Raw genomic sequence first — 9,834 nt, 5'->3', positions numbered from 1 at the left:
AGCGAAAGACAAACCTCTCTCTCCCTCTCTCTCTCTCTCTCTCAAACACACACACACACACACACGCACACAAACACACACACACACACTCACACACACACACACACACACACACACACACACACACACACAAACACACCCCAAGTCACACACGCACACATATACACACTCACTCACACGCACTCACTCACTCTCTCAAAAAACTTCATACACTCAAAACACACACCCATACGCACATATGGACAGACAGACATACACACCTTTACAAACAAACACACATACACGCACACACATACACGTATGCACACACACACACCACACACACACACACTCACACACACACAAATACAGACTCATGCACGTGTGCGCGCACACACACACACACAAATACACACACACCCCACACACACTCACACACACACGAGTACAGACTCATGCACGCGTGCACACACACACAAATACACACACACACGCACACACACACACACGAGTACAGACGGACTCATGCACGCGTGCGCACACACACACACACACACCGGCACACACACAAATACACACACACACACACACACCACACACACACACACGAGTACAGACTCATGCACGCGTGCGCACACACAAATACACACACACACACACACACACACCACACACACTCACACACACACACACACACACAAATACACACACACACACACACACCACACACACACTCACACACACATGAGTACAGACTCATGCACGCGTGCGCACACACAAATACACACACACACACACACACACACACACACACACCACACACACACTCACACACACACGAGTACAGACTCATGCACGCGTGCGCACACACACACAAATACACACACACACTCACACACACACACACAAACAGTAACACTAACACATGTGCACAAAATGAACACAAACACACACACCGCGCGAGAGAGAAAGACTACAGGGAGGCATGACGTCATGATGCATTAATTGACGTCAAAGACTTTCGACCGTGACGTATTCTTCTTACGCGAGCTTTATCCATAGACTTGGAAACTACGGAATTTCTACCCGTCCAAAGCGGCCTTGGGTGGCGTTTGCTCAAAAAATGGGGGCGCCAATTTTACCCACCGTATTTTTGTTAGTATGGTCCCAATTTTTGGTGAACTTCCATCTCCAACTGTGGCCCATTTTCGGGCACAAAGAATCCTTCTTTATCATGTATTATTCGGTATGCACATTTGTCAAATCGATTACAGTATAGCGTTCACGGGATACCTCCAGCTTCGCTGGGATAACATCATTTAACAACGTTAACGGAGCAACTCTGGAGCGCAGCGTGACCATGCGTCTCATTGTGTGCGGAAAGTATTAGACTTGCCACATTTGTCAACGTTGTGAAATAAAGCTTGTTTTCTGCAGTCTTATGGGGAAAGTCGCAATCACGAGGTGGCTGTACGCCTAAGAAGGATACATTATCACGAACGCATGACCTGATTTTCCTTGTTGTGTAAAGGCTAATTGCTGGCAGTCATATGTGACGTAATAGAAGATATTTCATCACCACAGAACATTGAACAGTCCCATAAAAGTGGTAGGAAGCAATATCCATCCAGTCACTACTACGCTATTAGCAAGGGCAAAGGTACAAACTTTGTCTAGTGTGCGAAGGACGCTCCTTTATCGACCACACAAGCTCTGTGCGAGTATTTGACACCTCTGACTTCACAATAAGTAATGATGACCTTGACAGTTTGCGGTCTCTTCGGCCTCTTCATATTGCTTGGTAAGTGCACAGCTGTTGGGTCCTCTTCTCAAGCTTTTCTTATCTGCAGACACTGACTCTAAATACTGTGATCTGAGCCTGTGCCCAAACTTCGTCTTTTGAATACCATGCGATTTAAACATGTAGACTGCGATGAAAATAAAGGCATTATGAGATTTAATAAAAGAGTATTTTTGAGTGTTTTATTTGATGACATTTTTAAGTATATGTGATTTCGATTCTTTTTCTTCTTTTCTTAAAATACTGTAATTGTCACTAGAAACACACACACAAAAACAGGCAGGATTGTTCAGGTGCATAAATTTGTTATGATGCTGTTTATGTTAAAATCAGTTCTGGTGATAGAAAGGCCAGTCATTCTTTTACAGAATGCAACAAACAGACTTTTTCATTTGTTACAATCGACCAAAAATTGCTCATTCTTAACAACGTCCCATTTCAAGTCTCAGGGTTGGCCAAATCGTCCGCCGGATCGGTAGGTTCGAGTAAACATTCTGCCGGGCAAGTAGAAACCCTCTGGCTCGGTTGGCTAGTGACAATTCTTAACAAATGCAAAACAACTTTCGGTTGTACCACTACACTTTAGATGCAGGAACTTCTGTCGTCTGCAAAAAGCTCCTTGTCCTGCCTCAGACGCGCGTCCGTCATTTTATTCGCGCTGCGGCCAGTGTCTGTCTCTACTTTCGCTACTTATTCAAAATCCGGACCGAAGAAGACTGATGCCAAAAGGAAGGGAGTAAATGAACAGTATATGCCCGTATTCTATTTCTTGATTTTAGCTCTGCTTTTAACACCATCGTACCGCACCAAACTCAGGTCCTGTACAAATGTGTTATTGGGTCCTCGACTTTCTACTCTGTAGAACCCAAGTTGTCAAGGTTAAAATTACGTGTAAGATGGTACAGTGGTGCAAGGAAAATTATCTCCACCTAAATGTCTATAAGACGAAATACATTATTTTTGATTTCAGGTAGAAAAATATCCCACTGACTCCCCTGATAACAAAAGATGATAAACGAATGTTTAAGATGCTAAGCTTAAATTCAATCCAATAGTCCGGACTGGGTCTAAGGTTGTGTGACAACAGTTTCAAGAAAATATATGAACAACTGGCAGTGACAGTGCCGCCTCAGCTTTGCAAATGGGAAACAATATGACGTCACCCCATAGCGCTATCGAAATTTGGAGAAACGACACAAGAAAATGTCTTAAAAAATGTGTAAACCGATTTTGATTAAAATCCTTTGTGTAGTTTTCGAGATATGCTTTATACAGACGGACGCACACACACACACACCTAGGAAGACAAACCTCACCCTGCGCCCTCGTTAATACATTGAGTTATTACTTGACCGAATGTAAAAACAAACTCCCGTAAAGCTTCAAAGTGGGGGTGGTTACATTTAGTCAAGTTTTGACTACATGTTTTAACATAGAGGGGGAATCGAGACGAGGGTTGTGGTGTATGTGTGTCTGTGTGTGTGTCTGTGTGTGTGTGTGGAGCGATTCAGAGTAAACCACTGGACCGATCTTTATGAAATTTTACATGAGAGTTCCTGGGTATGATATCCCCAGAAGTGTTTTTCATTTTTTGGATAAATGTCTTCGATGACGTCATATCCGGCTTTTTGTAAAAGCCACACCCTCATTTTTCAATAAAATTGATTGACATTTTGGCCAAGCAATCTTCGACGAAGGCCGAACTTTGGTATTGCATTTCAGCTTGGAGGCTTAAAAATTAATTAATGACTTTGGTCATTAAAAATCTGAAAATTGTAATTAAAATTATGTTTTTATAAAACGATCCAAAATTACGTTCATCTTATTCTTCATCATTTTCTGATTCCAAAAACATATATGTTATATTCGGATTAAAAACAAGCTCTGAAAATTAAAAAAATATAAAAATTATGATTAAAATAAAATTTCCGAAATCGATTTAAAAACAATTTCATCTTATTCTTGTCGGTTCCTGATTCCAAAAACATATAGATAATATATTTGTGGATTAAAAACACGCTCACAAAGTTTAAACGAAGAGAGGTACAGAAAAGCGAGCTATGCAGCACAGCGTAACCACTACCGCGCTAAACAGGCTCATTAATTTCACTGCCTTTTGCACGAGCGGCGGACTACGATCATTGTGAAAAAATGCAGTGCGTTCAGTTTCATTCTGTGAGTTCCACAGCTTGACTAAATGTAGTAGTTTCGCCTTACGCGACTTGTTTTGTTTTATGTTATTAATATTTCTGGTTTTTTTTTTTTGGCAGGGTACACTTCCACGCCTGCAAAAGGACTAAACGAAGGTAAACTTCACCACATGTATCATATAATAATCTGATGTTTTTACATTATATCTTCTTCTCAAAAAATATTTTTTGATCATCATTAATCACATTTGGTAAAACACGTTTAAAGCGTTCTGCAATGCACGTTGATGCAATCTTATCAATTGTATTTAACAGAACCTCCAATTGTTCAAGAGTGTTTTATTTCTTCCTTTCTTTTGAATACATACTCCCTGTCTCTGAGTCGCAGACATTTCAATTTTTTAACAAGTTTTTTTTTATAAGCTCAGTTGCATGCAGGCTGCTTTTTCCTTATTTATTTATTTTTTACTCACAGACATTTCTCCTTGGTCAAATCCACAACTTATGGAACGCAACTGAATAATTCCTAAATCGGAATAAAAAAAGTTTATAAATTTTGCAGTATAACTGTCTGATCCCAGGCTTTTGTTATTTTTTTTAATAGTTTCACTGCTCTGATTTACTCACAGTGCGTTATTCTACCTCCCAAAAGTGGGCACTGTGTAACTCGGCGTTTTTAATGAGTTCAATATTCAATTTTAACTATACTCTCCTCAAAACAACAGACTTGTCATACATGTCTTTTGCTAAGTGTGATTCACATAATTCAAAACATGTTGAAATTCTGCCTTGTGCGATCTCTTAAATTATCGCAACTTTCTGTCTGTACTTTATGGACATTTATTTAATTTCAAATTTCAGCAACTCCCACTTCGATACTTCATTCTCAGTCACATGTTCAGAGAGAAAGTTTGTAATAGTCTGATTCATTAAATCAACATATCCATGGTGTTTCAATAGTGAATTGTTAAATTTCCAATATCCTAAACATCTACTTATATCAGAACATTTTATTTGAAAATATACTTTCCTAAGGACAGTCTGGGTAAATAATTGGCTAGGCTTTTTTTCTGCATATGTAAAAGTTGCCAACTTTTACCAAATCTGAATTTTTGTCGATTTTGTAATTGCATGGTACCTGACGTTTTTGTCAGGTTGATTTTGGGGGTACCCTTACTTCATTGGCGGTTACGTGACTTTTGTAGAATAAATCTTTGATCCGAAAAGTGTGCAAGATACTCAAGTAAAGGGCCTTCAATGGTATTGGAAGTTTGAATCAAATCACACGGGAATGAATGTTTTAGTTGGGGTACAACAATGGCTGCAAGATGTGTTTATTTCGAGTTTACATGATTGTTCGCCTGTTTTATTCACCACAGGAGACGTTCGACTACGTGATGGCATTGGTTCCTCTGATGGACACGTGGAAATTTATTCCTCTTCAAAAGAATGGGTTTCTATCTGCTCTGGCAAATGGGATGAAAATGATGCCAGAGTTGTGTGCCGCCAACTCGGTAAAGACACGTGAGTCAGGTTTTCATTGTTTGATTACAGGATACTAGCAGTCAGGCACGGCTTCGCCTGGGTGTTTCTGATCTCTCTTCTTTCAGAAACGATTAAAATCTGATTCCAATAAGGATTAGAATAGATTAAAGTGGTTGCTCATACATTTCGACTAAAAGCCCATGAGACAAAGTGAAAATATTACCATCAACATCATTTTGCCTTAAAAACCTCGTTGAAATGAGTTATCTTCCTTCTTTAGGTACATTCAAGATACTCGAGCATCAGGTCTAACTTCGACTCTATACAATATGTAAAGACTGATCAGGCATGCACTGGTTGGTCCGGTGTCAGAATAATGTGACTGGGTGAGATATGAAGCCTGTGCTGCGACTTCTGTCTTGTGTGTGGCGCACGTTATATGTCAAAGCAGCACCGCCCTGATATGGCCCTTCGTGGTCGGCTGGGCGTAAAGCAAACAAACAAACAAACAAACAAACAATCAGGCATGCCTGCATGATAAGAGTTACCTTCTTTGAATGTATAACAAATAAGTAAGAGTTACTTCCCTTTGCCTCTAGACATTTGGAACTGTCCGGTTCATTTTTCCTTTTTAAATTCTTTTCCTCGTAGGAGTAATAGAGAGTCTCTAATATCATCACCATTATGTGCTTGCTTCACTTGAACACTAAGCACTGAACAGGCGTTGCACTATATATGCTAAGGGGAGGTTCATAATCTGAGAAAGGAAACAATGAATCAAGAAACTAAAAACCCAGGTACACATCTGCGGCTCTTCGGCAGTGCTGCCGTGTAAAGGCAGAAGGAAGCAAGTCCATGAAACATAGTTTCGAGAAAATCGACATTTTCTGTTTGCATCACTGTTTTGGAATGAAAAGCTTTAAATGATTTGTTTGTTTGCTGATAACATGTAGGGCATTATTGTGCGTTTCTGCTATGAATATTAAAACCCTCATTTGATTCATCACTTAGAAATACTGATTTTTGTGGACTTACTGCCTTTTGCCGAATTAATTCCCTAAACGCATTCACTCAAAAATAATGGTAAAAGGCAGTAAGAGGACATACTTCTTTCTGCCAAATTATATCCCGACTTAAATCTTATTTTAAAAAAATGGCAAAAAGCAGCATTGGACTTACTGCTTTCTGCCATATTATATCCTGGTCGATATATCTGGCTGAGAAAAGGGCATAGAGCAGCAAGTGGACTTACTGCTTTCTGCTAATTTATTATCTCCGAAAATTGAAAGTAAAAGAAAATACACGCAACACTGCTTTTGGAACTTTTTTTCAAATGTGACTTTACGTCCAGTGATTTCGTGAATTTCTGAATGCACAAACAACTTCCTTGGTGAACAATTTGTATTTTCTTTTGTGATTAACTGAGACAAATGTGCCCGTTTTCTTAAATTTCAACACATGCTCAAGTTAGTCTTTGTTCCTAATTTTGCTTATCATTCTGTGGTCGCTCACTCATGATTAACTTTATTGTTAATCCGTTCTTGTGTCATTGATATCGTTTAAAAAGACCATTATTTTTAATACAAGTCTTGATACTCTCTTTTGATATTCACATGACAAATATTGACTTGAACGCAAGTCTTTTAACATTAAAATAAAAATCTAAGAAAACGTTTACACACACACACGCATTTTTTCTTGCTGCTTGTCTGTAACACACACACACACACACACACACACACACACACACACACACACACACACACACACACACACACACACACACACACACACACACACACACACACACACACACACTTTTTCTTTCCTTCTCACTGTCTTTCTCGCTTTCGTTTGCTAATAAGAATTAGAATCCAGGATCCGACAATAAGACGTTTTATTTATTGAGTTTGACTAACGATTTCCAAAGGACACAAAATTAAAGCAACAGCATGACAAAAATAACTAGTGTGTCAAGCCGCCATTATACCAGAATTAAGAATAGGTCATCGTGCAGTCTTGATTTCCAAAGTACACAAAATTAAAGCAACAGCATGACAAAAAGAACTGGTTTGACAAGCCGCCATTATACCAGAATTAACAATAGATAATCGTGCAGTCTTGATTTCCAAAGGACACAAAATTAAAGCAACAGCGTGACAAAAAGAAATGGTTTGACAAACCGCCATTATATCAGAGTTAACAATATTATCGTGCAGTGTTGACTTTTAGCTGAAGTGTTCCACTTTTGAACAAAATTTGTTTAATTAGTCTTAAAAACTGTGTGATGAACTATATAACCATTTGCAGTTGTACACCATGCGCGCTACATTTGCTAGTAGAATTACATAGTAATTCACACACTGTCCACAAATATTGTAGTTGAGTGTTCAACTAGCAAAACCACAAACCTGCAAACTAAGATACTCACAAAAAGTTAAGGATCACTTGCACACAAATTTATAACTTTCCAAATAAGAAAGCCAATGCGTTGGTATTTGGCAAACGTTTAATTCAATGCTTTAGTGATAACGATACAACATTTCCTTCAATTTCGAGCAATCGTTTGGTCTGTACATTTTATCAAAGTGTGTACGTATCGAAATTTAATTTCACAAAGTCGTTGAAATCACAAGACATGGCATTCAGATGCTCCCAAAAGTTCAGTAATGCGTGTAACCGCCCTGGCTGTTCTGGCACTCGACGCAGCGAGTCCTCAGAGTTGACCAGGCTGGTGAAGATCGTCTGCGGAAGCGCCTGCCACTCAGCCTGCAGCATCTGGTAGAGGTGCTGGACATCCCTGGGAGGGGGGTGGTTGCTCCTCACTTTGCGATCCAACTCATCCCAGAGGTTCTCAATCGGGTTGAGATCGGGACTGCATGCTGGCCACTCCATTCTGTTGACTCCAGACTGCTGCAGGAAGTCGTTGACCACCCTTGCCCTGTGGAGGCGAGCGTTGTCATCCTGGTAGACGGCCTGCGGTCCCATCTGCTGCAGTGTAGGCACAGCCAGCGGTCGAAGGATCTCATCCCGGTATCGGAGGCCAGTCAGGTTACCCTGTACATGAAACAAGGGTGTTCTGTGGTGAAGGCTGAAGGCCCCCCCCAGACCATTACAGAACCTCCACCAAAGGCCACCTTTTCTTGGACAGTGGCGTCAATGTAGCGTTTCCCTTGGCGCCTCCAGACCCTCAGTCGGTCGTCGTTGTGGTTCAGGGTGAAGCGTGATTCATCACTGAACAGGACCTGGGACCATTGCTGACGTGTCCACCTCACGTGACGTCTGCAGAAGGCGCGGCGTGCTGCCCTATGGGCTGGAGTTAAGCGTGGCCGTACAGCTGGGCGACGAGAACGGAGGTTAAACCCATGAAGGCGATTCCGTATGGTCTGCTGGCTGATGTTGGTGTTAGTAGGCACCCTCAGCTGCCTTCGAATAATGCTGGAAGAGGCTGTTCTTGTTTGCAAGGCTAGTCGTTCAATGAGATGGTCGCCCAGGTCTGCGTCTTTCCTGGACCCTCTCAGTGGCTGTGAAACGTTGAATTAGTCTGACAATGACCGAGATGGACACGTGAAGTCGCCTGGCCACTTCTCGCTTGGGGACACCATCTTGGAACCATGCAACAGCTCGTCCCCTCTCAAACTCGTTCAATTTTCGTCGTGGAGGCATTGTCAGATAATGCCTAATACTTGTGGAATGTCTTCTCAAAAAGCATCTCACTCATAAACAGCAGTGCTTGCACGTGCATAATGGTTTTTCCATGTGGCTTGTGCAATGTGTTCGGGCTGAACGGTCCAAAACAAGGTCCTTTTTCGCAAGTTTCTGCTTTTTCTTTTGCTACCAAGCTCAGTAGTAGAGAATCCCGTGCAATTTTCCCACTAACACAACATCGCCCACTTACAGCTGAATAAGAATTCATAACAATTTGGTTTGACTGAGAAATAAATAACAGTGGCGAACTGATTTTATTGAGCACCTGTTTTCTCATAGTGATCCTTAACTTGTTGTGAGTAGTGATGATGTAGTATATTCATGTATCACCCCATCTACCCCAGTTACAGTCTACATCCCTTCTAAAACTATTCACTGACATTCTGCCATCCGACTGATAACAATTATCAACTACAGCGATTAACTGGATGTAGATTTTTTTTCCATGAGCCTGTTTGGATAACTAACAAACAACATACAATCCCCCCACCCCCTCCCCTCCTCCTCCCCAGGTTCTGCATCTCTGCGCTCAGCATCTGTTATTGTCAAACTGAAAGTTGTCAGTATTACTCCTCTTTTTCTTCTTTGGCCCATAACCGTCGTATGTTGCTGGCATTTTCATTTGGGCAAGGTCCATTGTGGCCTCTTCTCCTGCAAGCCGAGGTGGTTGTATCTCGCAGTTGCAACCTGCCAGCAACGCTTACACATCTG

General features: G+C 41.1%; 1 long non-coding RNA gene across 1 annotated transcript; it reads left to right on the top strand.

Annotated features, from left to right (window-relative positions):
• The first annotated feature begins 1,625 nt into the window (after positions 1 to 1,625).
• Positions 1,626 to 5,448, top strand: LOC138957649 (uncharacterized). The gene is made up of 3 exons (XR_011453113.1): positions 1,626 to 1,780; positions 4,051 to 4,086; positions 5,310 to 5,448. It is a non-coding gene; the product is annotated as an uncharacterized lncRNA (long non-coding RNA).
• The last annotated feature ends 4,386 nt before the right edge of the window (positions 5,449 to 9,834 follow it).

This window comes from Littorina saxatilis, unplaced genomic scaffold (assembly GCF_037325665.1).
Source record: "Littorina saxatilis isolate snail1 unplaced genomic scaffold, US_GU_Lsax_2.0 scaffold_1228, whole genome shotgun sequence".
Lineage (NCBI taxonomy): Eukaryota > Metazoa > Mollusca > Gastropoda > Littorinimorpha > Littorinidae > Littorina > Littorina saxatilis.
This window is presented reverse-complemented; position numbering and strand designations above follow the sequence as displayed.